At 33.6% G+C, this 17,219-nt stretch overlaps 2 protein-coding genes across 8 annotated transcripts in view; one reads left to right on the top strand and one right to left on the bottom strand.

Annotated features, from left to right (window-relative positions):
* The window catches only part of LOC114335305 (pancreatic lipase-related protein 3-like), a 593,140-nt gene that overhangs the window by 448,465 nt on the left and 127,456 nt on the right, over positions 1 to 17,219 (top strand). The window lies entirely within an intron of this gene.
* LOC114335297 (lactosylceramide 4-alpha-galactosyltransferase) overlaps positions 1 to 17,219 on the bottom strand; it is a 152,042-nt gene that overhangs the window by 82,877 nt on the left and 51,946 nt on the right. Inside the window, exon 1 of one of the 6 annotated variants that reach the window (XM_028285513.2) lies at positions 15,296 to 15,441. The exons of the other annotated variants lie outside the window; for them this stretch is intronic. The gene's annotated coding sequence lies outside the window, so the exon portion shown is untranslated. Of the gene's footprint in view, positions 1 to 15,295; positions 15,442 to 17,219 lie in introns of those variants that run through there. 6 annotated transcript variants of the gene reach the window in all.

Raw genomic sequence — 17,219 nt, 5'->3', positions numbered from 1 at the left:
GTTTTAAACAAATTACACCAATTTTCAAAAGCCATTTTGGAGGGGTGTTTAATTGAAAAATATATATAAAACCAAAAGAATAAGATCTTAAAAACTTGTATACTCTATCGGCAACAACCGCGTTTTTGCAATTGAAAAAATGGTAATTTTTTATAAACAAATTAAATATCCCATAAACCACTCAATATTTATCAACCAATTTTTTTCAGTTTATACTGGTACCATAGCGCAACTTATTCTGCAAAAGACAATGTTTTATATTGCTTATTTATATTACAAATAATATTTTCTTGGAAACTTGTTTTTCAATTTTGATTTACAATTATTGAAATAAAGTAATGGTCAAATTTAATTTAGTAAGTCTTATATAAAAGATTGATTCTTCAGCGTTGCAGCAAAAAATTGAAAAAACCCTTAACAAAAACATGAATTACCGCAGCAGTTAAAAAAATAAATTTTGTAAAAAATTAACCCATTTTTAATCATTTAAACAATGATCCCCTCATATAAATCATATACTTTCTTGAAAATATCTTTTGTTTTGACCTAAACTTTGATAAAAAATTTATTTCAACCTGTACGGAATTACAAGAATGTACATTGAATTCTAGATATAACCACTGTTTGGTTTTAGGACTATTTTGCAAGTACATACATGAGTTCACTGATGATGGACTGATAAGTCCGAAAACGTTCATTCTGAACAAATTTATGTAATCCATTTGAATTTTTAAGATTTTTAATTAAATTATAACTACTAATAAGGAGTTATTTACTTCGATGTTGGAGTTTTTTAAAAGCAATTCGCTCCCAAAATGAAAAACTCTGTGGTTCTGTAGGAAGGTGAAAGAAAAAAGCTTACCTGAAGTACACGTGGAACAAGACACAACAAGCGTACGAACATAACAAGAGAATAAGAAATGAAAAACATGCTCTTGTAAGAAGAACTAAAAACGACCGCTGGAAACTCTTCTCAAAAGAGGAGAGGTTAACTTTAAGCCACGTCCTTACTGGTAAATGTTTACTTGCGTATTGAATTAATGGTTCGTCGCAAGATTTTGCGTGCAGATTTAACTACTCGACCATCGAAAATATGTTTATCGTTCGTTGTGTCTGCTCAGGTTGTGTGGAGTAAATGAAGCAGTGTCCACACTGCAAACTGTATGCGACACGAATTCTTTGATCTTCGCTCAAAAACCGACAACTGATAGAGCGTGTGCGTTGTGTGTGTGTCGAAAATTCTTGCGTCCGATTTATGCGCGAACACGTCCACATTAGCACAATTTACTTCTAGCACGCAAAAATTTTGTGACGAACAGCTAGTTCGTCATCAGTGAGGGCGCTGCCTTATAAGAAAACGTGACATTTTTGACGAAAAAGACTACTTGCTTTGCCATATCAGACGCTGCGGCTTAATCCTGCGGTATATACCCAGTTTTTGGTAGTTCTGACGTATTTAATTGCCATGGTGGCTACGTTTATCAGATAGAATAGTTCCTGTCCAACGAGTTTATCTTTGGAATAAATTATGATATTTATATTGCGGCAGATTTGGCATATTCATCAAAATACAGGGTGTTTTATTAATAATTGTCCATATAGTAACTGGAGAAACCTTGGCACAAAATACGAAGATTTAACCTAAAACTTTTAAATAAAATGTGGTTCCTTACTGAGTTACAGGGTGTTTTATCTAAAAATTTAAAAATTTTTTTTGCTCAGCATTTTAAAACTATTCGACGTATCCCTTTCATACTTGGCTGAAAGTGCGACTACTATCATCATCATCCAACCAATTCACGTCCACTGCTGGACATAGGTCTCCCTCAATTGTTTCCACACTTCACGGTTTTGTGCTGATTTTTGCCAGTTTTTACTAATCCGCCTGATATCATCTGCCCATCGTGTAGGCGGCCTTCCTCTACTTCGTTTATCTTCTCTTGGTCTCCACTCCATCAGCTTTCGTGCCCATCTTGAATCTTTCAGCCTCGCGACGTGTCCTGCCCAGTTCCATTTGAGCCTGGTGATACGTTCTACAACATCTGCGAACGCCAACGAATGCCTGCGAACATCTGCCAACATCTACAACATCTAACCAAACAACCGGTATCGCAGATGTTGCGACTACTATACAACTTACTAAATTATGATAAACAAACGTTTCTAGCTACTACCAGAGGCGTACGTTAGGGGATAGTGAATGGTTGACCATTCCCAAATTCTACGCCACTGGAGGAATTACTATTTTAGTGCCACTTTTAGATTCTCCAATACTTTTTACGTAAATAATATACTCCCCATTGGTAACCATAAAGTCATTAGTTTTCGAGATATTTAAAGTTAAATATGAAACGGTACAGTTATTTTGATTAATTTATGATATATGATTCATATTATGATTAAAATTTAAAAATTATTTGTACCCAGTACTTTAAAACTATTTGGCGTATCCTTACTTGGCTGAAAGTGTAGGTACTGTACACCCTACTAAATTAAGATAAATAAACGTTTCTAGCTACTACCAGAAGCATACGACATGGGATAGTGGCTAGTTGACCCTTCCCAAATTCTACGCCACTGACGAGATTGCTATTTTCGTGTATTTTTTGTTATTTTCAATACTTTTTATGTAAATAATATACTCTTCATTCGTAACGATAAAATGATTAGTTTTGAAAATATTTAAAATTAAAAATGAAGCGACACAATACATTAATCAAAATAACCGTGTCGTTTCATTTTTAACTTCAAAGATCTTGAAAACTAATATTATATGTTATATATATAATATAGTATATTATTTTCATAAAAAGTATTGAAGGATCCAAAAATTTAACTAAAATAGCAATTCCGTCAGTGGCGTAGTTTTTTGCAAAGGGACAACCATTCACTTCCCCCTTCGTACGCCTCTGGTAATAGACAGAAACGTTTGTTTAACACAATTTAGTAGTTTGTACAGTACCTATACTTCCTGCCAAGTATGAAAAGGATACGTCGAATAGTTTTAAAATTCTGAGCAAAAATAGTTTTTAAATTTTTAGATAAAACACCCTGTAACTCTGTAAGGAACCACATTTTATTTATGTCTTTTAGGTTAAATCTTCGTATTTTGTGCTAAGGTTTCTCCAGTTACTATATGGACAATTATTAATGAAACACCCTGTGTCTCGAAAAGATTGGTCATAAATTATACCACACATTCTCGGGTCAAAAATAGTTCGATTGAACTTAACTTACCTTACTACAAAGGTGCTCATAAAAAAAGTTACAGCCCTTTGAAGTTACAAAACGAAAATCGATTTTTTTCCATATATCGAAAACTATTAGAGATTTTTTATTGAAAATGGACATGTATCATTCATATGGCAGGATCATCTTAAAACAAAATTATAGTGAAGTTTTTCCACCCCATAAAAATTTTATGGTGGTTCTGTTCCCTTAACCCCCCCCCCCCCCAAACATTTGCGTACGTTCCAATTAATTCATTATTGTGGTACCATTAGTTAAACACAACGTTTTTAAAACTTTTTTGCCTCCTAGTATTTTTTCGATAAGCCAGTTTTTATTGAGACGCGGCTTCTTTTTTAATATATTTACATAAAAATTTTATGGGGGTTTTGTTCCTATAAACCCCCCAAATGTTTGTGTACGTTCCAATTAAACTATTATTGTGATATCATTAGTTAAACACAGTGTTTTTAAAACTTTTTTGCCTCTTAGTCTTTTTTGACAAGTCACCTTTTATCGAGATGTGGCTTCTTTTTCAAAATATACGTAAAAATGTAAATTATAAATAATAAATTTTCAGATTATTAACAGGTCTCTATAATCGTTCTAAACCATATACAAATATGTGGTGGATTCGATAAATATTTAAAATTTATCGATAAACACTGGCTTATCGAAAAAGTACTAAGAGGCAAAAATGTTTTAAAACATTGTGTTTAATTAATGGTGCTACAATAATAATTTAATTGGAACGTACACAAAATTTTGGGGGGGTTTAAAGGAACAAAACCCACATAAAATTTTTATGGGGTGCACAAATTTCACTTACTTTAATCTTTTTTTAAGATTTTGCTGCCATAAGAATGACACATGTCCATTTTAGCCAGGGAGGTAGTGTCAAATTTGACCGGAGCATTTTAGCATGGCTGTTTTCTTTTTATTTAGGTAGGTGTTCCAAAGCTTATTAACAAATGATGTGTCAGCTGGCCCAAAACCGGGGATCTTAGACAAGAAAAGGTAAAATGTGAAAATTGATGGACAAACACTACAACTGAAATGTCAAATATTTATATACGTTACTCAGAACATTTGATATACTTGCTTACTTGGCTCCTACCTTTCACTCAGGAGATCGGGGTTCAAATCCTGGCGCGGAAAATTCCTTTTGTTTTTTAAATTGACATTTTATTTTGAAAAATAGTTATTTTTATAATATCACGGCATGTCCACTTGGCCAGCTAACATTTTTTGCAACGTACATGATGCAGCTGACGCTTTTTTATTACAATCTAAAATTCATAAATTATTGATTTATAATTTTTAATCTTTGCCACACTAGTCCAAGAATATTTTTTTATTATTAACTAGCTCACCCGGCAAACTTCGTACCGCCTTAAAACTAAATAATGTTTGAAAGTTTAATACCTAAAAATTACCAGAAAGCCAAAAAATACTAAAAAATATTGCGTACGTATACTTTTTTCTACCAAATGCATAGTTTACGATTCCATAAGGGACATAGGTACAGACAAACATTCATTTTTATGTATTAGAGAGAATAGGGAAATATTTAGATTGCTATTAAAAAATGGGGGTTGGTGAGAGAAAAGTGAAAATTTAGGGTTGTATCTTTCGGTTCTACAACATATAAAATTAAGAAAAAACAGTTTGTCCAAAAAAATAACAAATAATATCTCCCTTTCCACTTAAATTGTTGGTCTTACCAACTCAGGAACCTTCAGAAGTTCATGTACAACAAATTTGCTTATTAAGATCAATCATAATATTATGAACAAAAATGCATAGTTTGCGATTCTATAAAAGACAAACAGATTTTTTTATATTGTCTCGTATAAATAATAAAAACGTGGTATTATAAAAATAACTATTTTTCAAAATAAAATGTCAATTTAAAAACAAAAAGAATTTTCCGCGTCAGGATTTGAACCTGGATCTTTTGAGTGAAAGGTAGGAGCCAAGTAAGCAAAGCTATCAAATGTATTGAATAACGTATATAAATATTTGACATTTAAGCTGTAGCTTTTGTCCATCAACTTTCATATTTTACCTTTTCTTGTCTAAAATCCCCGGTTTTGGGCCAGCTGACACATCATTTGTTAATAAGCTTTGGAACACCTACCTAAATAAAAAGAAACCAGCCATGCTAAAATGCTCCAGTCAAATTTGACGCTACCTCCCGGGCTATTTTCAATAAAAAATCTCTAATCGATTTTCATTTTGTAACTTCAAAGGGCTGTAACTTTTTGTGTGTATATAGGTAAGTGAGGTTCAATCAACCTATTGTTGACCCCAGAATCTGTGGTATAATTTATGACCAATCTTTTCGGGACACCCTGTATACTGTTTATCGCTCCAACAATATTGAATTAGGTGAATTGTTCGTGTGAAAATTTTATTCAGTAGAAACACTTTTGGTCTTCGAAAATTTAAATAAATGCTCTATCAGAATGAAAGAAGAATAAAAGCAAGTCTCTTCTAAATCGAAAATTCAAAAAACGAACTAGTCCAGTCGGGTTAGACGAATAACAGGCCTAACCTTGCATTAGGAGCTGCCCCAAATTTTATTTTTCTAATCTTTAGAGGTCGTTAATAGTAGTGTATATTTAAATACTCGACTGAATTCCGCCATTGCGTTAGCCGCCATCTTGATTTTAAACGAGAACCGTTTTTGCTCAATATCTCCGCCATTTTCAACTTTTCGACAAAAAGTATAACAACCAAAATTGTTGAAAATGTAATTTTCTATCATTTCTATTTTTACAATTTTCTCGTGTCATCGATATTTTCTGAGTTATAGCGGGAAATAGTGACAGTTATATATAAATAGAGCATAATTATTGAATTATCTCGTTTATTGTTAGTTTTACGACAAAAATGTTCCTATACAAAAATAGAGAAAATTGAATTCTACACAATTTTAGTTTCTTTCATTTTTTTGATAAAGTTAATATTTAAGGTAGTATGTATGTGATAATGGCGTAAGACCTGATTGATTTTGTAGCAATTGTTTTTATTCAATATCTACGCCATTTTCAACTTAAATTGTTTTAAATATGATTTTCTACAATTTCTTTTTAACAATTTTATTTCATGCCGTTTATATTTTCCGAGTTAAGTGGTAAAATAGTAAAAAGTGGTGGGGGGAGCATAATTACCGAATTGAATCTTTTTTCCGAGCTGCCGCAAATTGTATAATTACATCCTTTAGGGGAGATCAATGGTAGTGTAAATTTAAAATCTCGACTAAATTCCGCGGTTGCATTAGCCGCCATATTGATTTTAAAGGAGAACCGTTGTTGCTTAATATCTCCGCCATTTTCAACTTTTCGACAAAAACGGTAGGTACTAAAATTGTTGGAAACGCAATTTCCTACAATCTCCTTTCCACAATTTGTTTATGCGATCAATATTCTCCGAGTTAAGGAGGAAAATAGTGGAAGCGGAGGGGAAGCATAATTATTGAATTGTATCATTTATTATTATTAACTTAACGACATAATTATTTATACATAAACAAAAATAAAGAGATTTATATTTTATAAAATTTTTGAAACTTCCAATGAAACACCAACCAAACTAAGTACATAAAAGACATAAATAATAACTCATATGCACTAAGTTCACTTAATTTTATTAACTAGCGCGTTTTATTGGTTGAATTTGTCTGTCGATAATTAAGTTTCATGTCAGCTAACATATTTTAATATTTCAACAATTTTTTTTTAAATTTTGGACCCCGTTGGGGGAATTGTCCCATTCCCCCCTCTTAGACTTGCCACTGGTTCTCTTCAAAAATTGTATTAAATCGTAATTGCAACAATTTCAGTCCTTACACTTTTGGTCGAAAAGTTGAAAATGGGGAAGATATTGAACAAAAACAATTGCTTTAAAATCAATCGGGTCTTACGCTCGCGTCTTTACCGCATACGTACTACCTTAAATATTGATTTTATAAAAAAAAATGAAAAAATGAAAATTGTACAAAGTTTAATTCTCTTCATTTTTGTATACGTTAAAATTTGTTGTAAAAGTAATAATAAACGAGATAATTCAATAAATCAATAATTATGCTTTAACTGTCACTGTTTTTCCCCATAACTCGGAAAATGTGGACCGCACGAAAAAATATAATTAACGAAATTATAGAAAATCACATTTTTAACAATTTCAGTCTATATATTTTTTGCCGAAAAGTTGAAAATGGCGGAGATATTAAGCAAAAACGGTTCTCGTTTAAAATCAAGATGGCGGCTAACGCAAAGGTCCAATTCAGTCGAGATTTTGAATTTGTACTACTATTGACCCCCCCCCTAAAGATTAGAAAAATAAAATTTGGTGCAGCTCCTAATGAAAGGTCAAATGGTATCCCGATTGGGCTAAACAAAGTTTTTGTAATAGATGTTTTCGAGATGTGGCTTTACAGAAGATTCCTAAAAATATCTTACGTAGACAGAGTCGCCAATGAAGAAGGTTTAAGAAGACTTTCAAAAGAACCAGAATTAAATAATGAAATAAAGATACGAGAAACGAGAACTACAGTAGATTTGGCCAATGGCCATGTCTTGACAGAAACAAAATACTAGCTTCTACAGAAAATCATGCAGGAAAAGACTTTAGGAAAACGTATCATTGGAAGACGATGAATGTCATGGCTCCGCAATCTCAGAGAGTGGTTTTATTGTTCGTCTAACTACTAACTAGCTTTTTAGAGTAGCAATGATCAGAATAAAAGTAGTCATTATGATCGCTAACCTTCGAAAGGAGACAACACCTTAAGAAGAATGGACGTATGCGATAAGATACGAAGTATGGAAAAGTGAAAGGTGAAATAGTAATTATGAGAGACCTAAAGTGTCAATTATTGCAAAAGAAAACTCTTAATATGGGAAATATATGAATGGAGAAGGAAGCAAGACAAATAGAAAGGTCAATAATGGCTATTTTTAAAAAAATATATATAAAAATCGGAAACGGATATAATATATCAATGTGCAGAATGGCGGGAATGAAGAAAAAAAAAAGAAGCTAACATAATATGAACCAGGAGAAATAAAAGAAATATGAAGGAAATATTTTTATTTAATCCTAAGAAAACTAGAAAATGAGGACTAAATCAGCCAAAGTGAAGAGAACAAATAGAAGGAGGAAATGAGGAACAAAAAGAAGAAGAAAACTTAAGTAGACTTTGTAAAGCAAATAATGACAATAATCCTATACTCCGTCCCACCTTGACTTTACAGTATTGGGATCGTGCAAGTTCGGAAAAGTGACACCTGGTTTCATAGCTCAGCAACTTTTTTCGCACTTTTAATTATATTGGCCAATCATATTGGTCTTGGTTGCTGGATAATTGTCAAGGCCGTAGCGAGAAAAAATTATAAGAAGAAGGTAAGATTTAGGTTATGATATTAAAAGGTAAACAATTGTATGTAGTAAATAAAATTAATTATTAAAATGCAGTACTGTAAGCAAAATACAATTAATTAAATATACTTTTATATAATACATAATTGCATATATCATATCAATATTGTGAGCAACATATAATTTTTCTTCTTCAATGACAGTAGGTATACGCCAATTTGACAATTTCAATTGACAATATGAATTATTTAAGAAAGTTGCAAGATTTCTCAGCTATTCGCGCACAATCGTTTCTCGTATCCCCTCCAAGTACTTGCACACCGCGAATAGGAACATAGGAAATGCAGTCCTTATGAGAGATTTTAGCGCGGTGATACCGATTTTATCAAAAAGAATTCGTAATCGAACATTAGAGAGATTAAATTAAAACTGTTTTAGAAAGCGGCGGGTTCGTTGGAAAAAATATTCCCATGAGATTTTTTTGCATAATCGCATTCGTGAAACCAGGGCCTCCATAAGGGCGAAGAGGGGCGGTGCCCCCCGGCGCCGTATTGAAAAGGCGCCGGTAGGTGCCGAAAATTTTTTTTATCTACTCTATGTCATATTATGTATAAGTTTTGTTTGTGAAAACTGTCATTGTAGATAGCAGTGCGTGAAGTGTTTAAAGTGTGCGTGAAGTAACAATGTATTTTAAATGGGACTTACTTTTTCGCACTGTTTTTGACACACTTTCATATAATAAATAACCTTAAGTGTTGTATGAAACTGTGCGTGAAGTACTTTTTGCGAACTTATGCGATGTATAGCACTCGCTCCGTTGTCGTTCGTGCTCTAAACATTGCGTTCGTTAGCAAAAAGTATACTTCACGAATAGTCCATTGAAATGTTACATTTAGTGTGCATTTCTTAGAGGAGTCAATTTTATTTTTTTAATGTGTATGGGGTTCAGTAGAAGCTTAAGTTCAAGTTTTTGGGGTTGAGGCCCTTGTCCCCCGCCGCCATCTTGGAAAAAGAGATGCAAAGGGCTTTCCCGCTGTATCTCGTAAACTCTTACCCTAGCTACCCTACAGAAAATTTAATTTCACGTAAAATGAAGCAAGTTAAATTTTCTACAATTTTATATCTATTACTTTTTATCGTAAAGTGACCAACAAAAAAGTTATAAACAAAAATAAGAGAAAATTTTGTAAGAAATTTCCTTTTGGAGGTTATAACTTTTTTTACGTTCATTTCACAATAAAATAACATCATAGCGATTTTGTAGAGGATTTTTCAATAAACAATTTTCACTATAAAGTTGTTTAATTTTATTTATTATCTAGGTTTTACAGCGCTCCAAACTTGACCAGATTCTCGAATTCTCGTAGAAAAATAATAGGTCTGGATCCCGCGTATGAAAAAAAGTTGATTAATAGCAAGCTGAAAATTTGTTAATAGCTTAAGGGTGTCTAGTCGAACAAACTTTGATATATGGGAACACTGCAACAGGGGAAGTTTTAATTGTGGAACTGGTTAAAAATTTGGAACGGTCAGACCACGAAAACGGCACATGTATTTTGTCCGACAGAACAGACTTAAACTCTCCGAACAGAGATTAAACTCTCATGCAAAAATCAGACTGCTATTTATCACCAAATGGGCGTTTTAATGAGTGGAACATGTAGAATATGTCAAATGACAGGAATTATGACAGATGATAAATAGCAGTCTGATTTTTGCATAAGAGTTTAATCTCTGTTCGGAGAGTTTAAGTCTATTCTGTCGGACAAAATACATGTGCCGTTTTCGTGGTCTGACCGTTCCAAATTTTTAACCTGTTCTACAATTAAAACTGCCCCTGTTTCAGTATTCCCATATATCAAAGTTTATCCGACTAGACACCCTTAAGCTATTAACAAATTTTCAGCTTGCTATTAATCAACTTTTTTTTTCATACACGGGATCCAGACCTATAATGCTTTTCTATCTATACATTAGACGAGCGGCATTAACCGTTATGTCAATCACGAAAATAAAATTTAAGGTGAATGATCAATTTTGGTCTATTTTTATGTTTTCGAGGTCGCTGAATCCAAATATAAAGTTTATTTTTATCTAGAGTTGGTGGAACATGTTAAAAAAATAAATTTTATAAAAAATTGCCAAAATCAGTTTTGATGATTTTTCAAATTTACCTCGCTGTATCTTTGGTCGCTGTAAATATTTCCTTTTAAAAATTTTACTGTGTCATCTTTGAAGTATGTAGATAACAATGAAATTTGTCCAAAATGTTTAAACACATTAAAAAAGGAGTTGTTAATTTATTAACATTTCGTCATCATATTTGGTTAGTTTCATGTTTACTTAAAAAAGTTGAGTGACAAACTTTTTAGTTTATAATTTTAACCAACACAACAATAAAACATAGTTCATGAAGAAGTTTTTTGGAAAATTTTAAGTCAAAATATTTAATAGGAAAAAAGCTATGTTACTTCATATACAAGCGGCACACCCCAAAAAACGCTTATATCTCGAGATCCTGACCACGTGTGGTGAATGGCTAATTTTTATCATACTTTATGATTTTGATATCAAAAATCGTTTTTTTGCTTTGCTTAAGAATTTTGCATTTTGCGGTTGCGTCATTCTTCTTCTTAAGCGGCGAATTTGTCCTCAAACAACTTCTTGGGCCTTTTCTATATATGCTTAGAGTTATAAGTTTTATAGTGGGAAGAAAGGTCAAAAACAGATTATTAATAGCATAGGAATGTTAAAATTATAATAAATTGTATGAATAAAAAATATATATATAGATAGAAAATTAAGCCTAACTTTTGTTTTTATTGTATCCCTATGAGCATTCGAGAATCTGGTCAAGTTTGGAGCGCTGTAAAACCTATATAAATAAATAGAATTAAACAACTTTATAGTGGAAATTGTTCGCTGAAAATCCCTCTACAAAATTGCTATAATGTTATTTTATTTTAAAATGAACTGAAAAAAAATTATAAGATCCAAAAGAAACTTGTTAAAGAAAATTTACATATTTTTGGTTATATCTTTTTTGTTGGTCACGTGACGATAAAAAGTAATAGAAATAAAATTGTGGAAAATTTAATTTGCTACATTTTATGTTTAATTAGATTTTGCGTAGGGTTAGTAGTTTACGAGATATAGCGCGAAACCCCTTTGCACCCCATTTCCAAGATGGCGACCGTAGGACAAGGATGGCGACCCCAAAAACTTGAACTTAAGCTTCTACTGATCCCCCCTACACATTAAAAAAATAAAATTTACTCCTCTAAGAAATGCAAGGTACGGCCTAAAAAATGTAACATTTTAATGGACTAGAACTGTTTCATAAATAACTATTTTGACAATACCGAAATTACCAGAAATGTTGACTGAAATACTGACTAGAGATCTCGGACCGTGTATCCGAGTCTGTCACCTTAACATCGAGGGCATAAGAAAGGCCAAATTCCAAGTGTTGCAAAGAATCCTACACGATAACGACATTGACCTGGTTTCCATACAAGAGACCCATACTGAAGACAAAGTCCAGCTTGATTTAAGGGGAAAGATACCTGGCTACGATTTACTGGGAGCCACTTATGATAAACATTACTGAGTCGCAACCTACATTCGCTGCAATATAGAAAATCGTGTCCTGCTTTCTGCTTCCAATGAAAATAATATACATGAAGTGGTCACCAAAGTTGGAGAGATTACCGTAGTTAACATATACAAACCTCCAGCCACTACATGGAACGCAGAAGTGCTCAAGACTCATCCACATCCTACTATATACATCGGCGATTTCAACAGCCACCACGAAATGTGGAAGTACACCACGAATGATGATGAAAAGCCTATGTTTTGTCTCAAAAGATACCAATGACAGACCACTAACAACTGCGAGAAGTGTCCTTGTAGACTTCCCACATACTCAACATTGTCCTGTCCTTATCACCATCGGAATATCAATTCCAATAATTAGATCATAAACGCGACCCAGGTGGAATTTTAGAAAAGCAAACTGGAAAAAGTTCTCTGAACAACTAGACCGGACCTTGAACTGGGTCCCTCCAACCAGCAAACAGTACGAGAGGTTTGTGGGTGCAGTAATAAGCGCTGCCAAGGAAACCATCCCTAGGGGGTATCGCAAAGAATATGTGCCCGGATGGACTAAAACATATAGCCGACGAGCTTTTACACAACATCGATACAGGTAGACGCCAAAAATGGATAAAGACTGTCGAAAAAATTGACTTCAAAAAATCAAGCCGCCAGGCATGATCCCTGTTGCGGAAAATTGGAGGAGCTAACCAGCTGGAATCCAGAGTCTAAAATGTCTCCTAACAAGGTTGCCTCCCATATAGTATCTCTATCCAGAGCTCCCCGAGATCGAACACATACTACCAACGTGAAAAGAGACTTAAGGGCATTAAAACAAACGAACAGAACGAACTCAGAATATTCAGCAAGAATACTTATTTCTCAAATCACACATGCGCTGAAAGAAATGAAATCAGGTAAAGCACCTGGGTTTTATGGTATCCATCCTGAGTTCTTGATACACAGTGGTGCATACACGAAACAGTGGCTTGCAATGTTCTTTAATGATATACTTCACTCAGGTAACATTCCTTTCTCATTTAAGCGAACAAAGATAATTGCAATTCCGAAACCGGGCAAATCAAAGGATAAGCCAGAAAACTACCGCCCCATAGCTCTACTCAGCATGGTATATAAACTATTAGAAAAACTTCTCCTCAACAGAATTAGTCACAGGATACTAGAAAATGTCCCCATTGAACAAGCTGGCTCTCGCCCTCATCGAAGCAGTACGGACCAAGTGCTGTCATTAAAAACTTTTATAGAAGCTAGTTTTCAAAGGAAACAAAAGACAGCAACAGTATTTATAGATCTAACAGCAGCATATGGTACTGTTTGGAGACAGGGATTAATATATAAACTGACCCGTATTATCCCCTGCAGAAAGATAATTAACCTCATTGACAACATGCTGACAAACAGAGCCATCCAGGTTATAATGGGAAAGGAGACGACTAGACAGATGAAACTTAACAATGGCCTTCCACAGGGTTCTGTCCTTGCCCATTTACTTTTCAGCCTCTATATTGCTTACATGCCTGAAACCGAATCCCGAAAGTTTAGATATGCTGACGACTGGACCCTTGCAACAAGCCACCAATCTTTAGAAACTGAAACTACAGAAATCTCTCTCACGAATAACTTATCCATTCTCAGCGAATACCTTAAGAAATGAAGACTACAGCCAAGTACTACAAACACTGAAGTATCAGCTTTTCATCTCAACAACAAGCTGGCAGACAGAGAATTGCGAGTGTATTTTAATAACAAGCTGTTAAAACACAATAAATACCCGAAATACCTTGGGGTTACTCTAGACAGAACGCTCACATTCAGAGAACACCTGACGAAAACAGCAGCAAAATTAAAAACACGCAACAATATAATACAAAAACTCTGCGGCACTACATGGGGGTCCACAGCATCAGCTTTATCCGGGGTGATATATCCGGTGGCAGAATACTGTGCACCAGTGTGGAGTGTGGCTAAATAGCGGGCATACTCACCTGGTCGACACCCAACTAAACAGTGCTATGCGTATGATAACAGGCACAATTAAGTCCACCCCTACAATGTGGCTACCTACCCTTAGTAATATAGCACCACCCAACCTACGCTGCGAACATGCATTGGTTAAAAAATATAACAAAATAATGGACAGTTGCCAGCTTCTAGTCCACAACGACATCCCAGATATTCTTGGAAACCATCTCCGATCCAGGTTACCCCCTCAACAATCTGCTGAAGCGCTGCAGCAATCCAACTTTGACTTAAATACCTGATGAAGAGAAGATTGGGAAAGTAAGACAGATCCGCATTACCATAGTCTACCGGACATCATAGGAAAACCTGGCGAATTTGAACGTCCCCGTAAGATTTGGGCAGCCCTTAATCGAATTCGAACAAACTGTGGAAGATGCGCCGACTCCCTATACAGATGGGGTAAACTGAGTGCCTACGCAGAGCATACACAGGCGACCCTAAATATTTTGTAATGGCAACCGAAGGGTCAATCGAATATATAAAAAAACTGGACATCTGTTTGTTATGCATTGTATAATGCATAAATCTAAATATATTAATATATTCTGTGATGTACTTAAGCCACACGCTAAGTAAAAAAAATTAATCAAAAGTGAATAACCATTTTCAATTTTGTTGCAAAACGAAAATACAGCCGCATCATAATGTTCTAGTCCAATCAGAGAGTGCAGCAAGCACCTCTACCGGTTTCGAAACTTATTAGTCTCTCATCAGGAGGCACATAAGCTGCTCTCTCTGATCCAACTTAAACAAACCCTGGCGTGCAGTCACGGATTGCAACGAACGAAATGGTATAGATGCCCTAGCGGCAACTGCTAGCAAAAGACTAAGTTTTCAATCCAATGGCATATAAAACAACATAATGTTAATGACTAAGTTTTCAATCCAATGGCACATAAAAAAAATTAACCCAAAATGTTTTTTATTACCAGAAACAATAAACAAAAGTAATGGCGTTGACCAAGAACAAGAAGGATTTTACCCATTGGTAAAATCAAACCCAAAATATTAGCAATATTTTATTGTAAAATTGAAAACTTACCAATCGTAGGTAAATAAAAGTAGCAACTAGTATTACGTTGATCACAAAGTGTACGAAACCTTATTTATCTCATTAATCTGAACTATATGTTTGTTTTCTGATAGTGCAATCAGTAGAGCTTCGGAAATATGCACTTCAAAAACTTTGCTTTGCTAAAAAAATGCTTGTATGCATTTAATGTATACAGTGCTAGTCAAAAGTCCGTACCCCCCCCTCTTATCTTTTGAACGGTTATACTTATAATAGTGAAATTTGGAGGGAGGAAATAAACGGACGTAAGCTTCTTAACTAGTCATGACAGGTGACGTAATAGTGACAGATGACGTTACAGAGCCTCTGTGACCGATAATTTTTAAATGGGACCCTATGGCAAGTGATGCCTCGTTTGAAAGGTATTCAAAATACCTATTCAATCGTACTAATTTTTTTGAGTTTAAGCTGATTCTAATTTTGGTGAATAAATTAAATAAATATAATATTGTAGTTTCGCATTTAATTGATAAAAATTCAAATGTCCGCCTATGGTTTTTTTGTCAAAAAAGTTGACGTTTTTCAATTCTCTAATAGTTTTTACGTCAACGTCAACCTTTTTGACAAGTAATCATAGGCGGAAATTTGGATTTGTATTAATTAAATGCGAAACTATAATTTTATATTTATTTCATTTATTCATCAAAATTAGCTTAAATTCAAACAATATTAGTATAACTGAATAGGTATTTTCAATACCTTTCAAACGAGGTATCACTTGCCATAGGGTCCCATTTAAAATTATCTGTCACAGTGGCGCTGTAAGGTCATCTGTCACCATTACGTCACCTGTCATGACTAGTTAAGAAGCTTACATCCGTTTATTTCCTCCCTCCAAATTTCACTATTACATTTATAACCGTTGAAAAGATACAAGGGGGGTACGGACTTTTGACTAGCACTGTATACATAAATAAAAAACGCAGTAATCCTTGTCTTGAAGGTATTTAATTTATTTTATACCAAAGTCAGAAAAAATATTTAATGAAATTTCTATTACCTTAATGTATATATTCATTTATTCTTATATACCTATATGTATATATTCATTATATTCATTTATTCTTTATATTCATCATCATCATTCTTTATTATATTATTATTACAGTTAAAACTATATACAGTGAGCACGTAAAGGTTGGAATAAATTCATTTTCTCGAGAATCGACGATTTTTGAAAAAAATTCCGAAACAGGTCAATTTTTATTTTTAAATTATGACTTTTTGGCATATATATCATACTAATGACGTCACCCATCTGGGCGTGATGACGTCATCGATGATTTTTTTAAGTAGGAATAGGGGTCGTGTGATAGCTCATTCGAAAGGTAATTTAATTCTTGATTCAGTAATATAAACATTTACATAATTATTTATACAAGGTGTCTAAGAAATTTTTTTTAATTAAATTTATTGACAAAAAGAAGAATGCGTGTAATTTATTTAGTCCAAAATACATTATACTGCTCTCAAAAAACAGAAAAAAATGTTTATTTGTGGGTGGCGGCTTTAATATTGAATTTAAGCAACAAAACGATATTTATTTGTCAAATAAACATTATTTCCTGTTTTCTGATAGCAGTAAAATGTATTTTGAGTTAAATAAATTACACACATTCTTCTTTTAATGTCAATAAATTTAATTTAAAAAAAAATTTTTTGGACACCTTATATAAATATTTATGTTAATGTTTATATTACTGAATAGAGAATTGAATTACCTTTCAAATGAGGTATCACACGACCCCTTTTCTCATTTAAAAAAATTGTAGATGACGTCATCACGCCCATATGGGTGTCGTCACTAGTATGATACATAGGTCAAAAAGTCTCAATTTAAAAATTGACCCGTTTCGGTATTTCTTTTTCCAAAATGGCCCATTCTCGAGAAAAT

Source organism: Diabrotica virgifera, chromosome 3, assembly GCF_917563875.1.
Source record: "Diabrotica virgifera virgifera chromosome 3, PGI_DIABVI_V3a".
In the NCBI taxonomy this organism is placed as follows: Eukaryota; Metazoa; Arthropoda; class Insecta; order Coleoptera; family Chrysomelidae; genus Diabrotica; species Diabrotica virgifera.
This window is presented reverse-complemented; position numbering and strand designations above follow the sequence as displayed.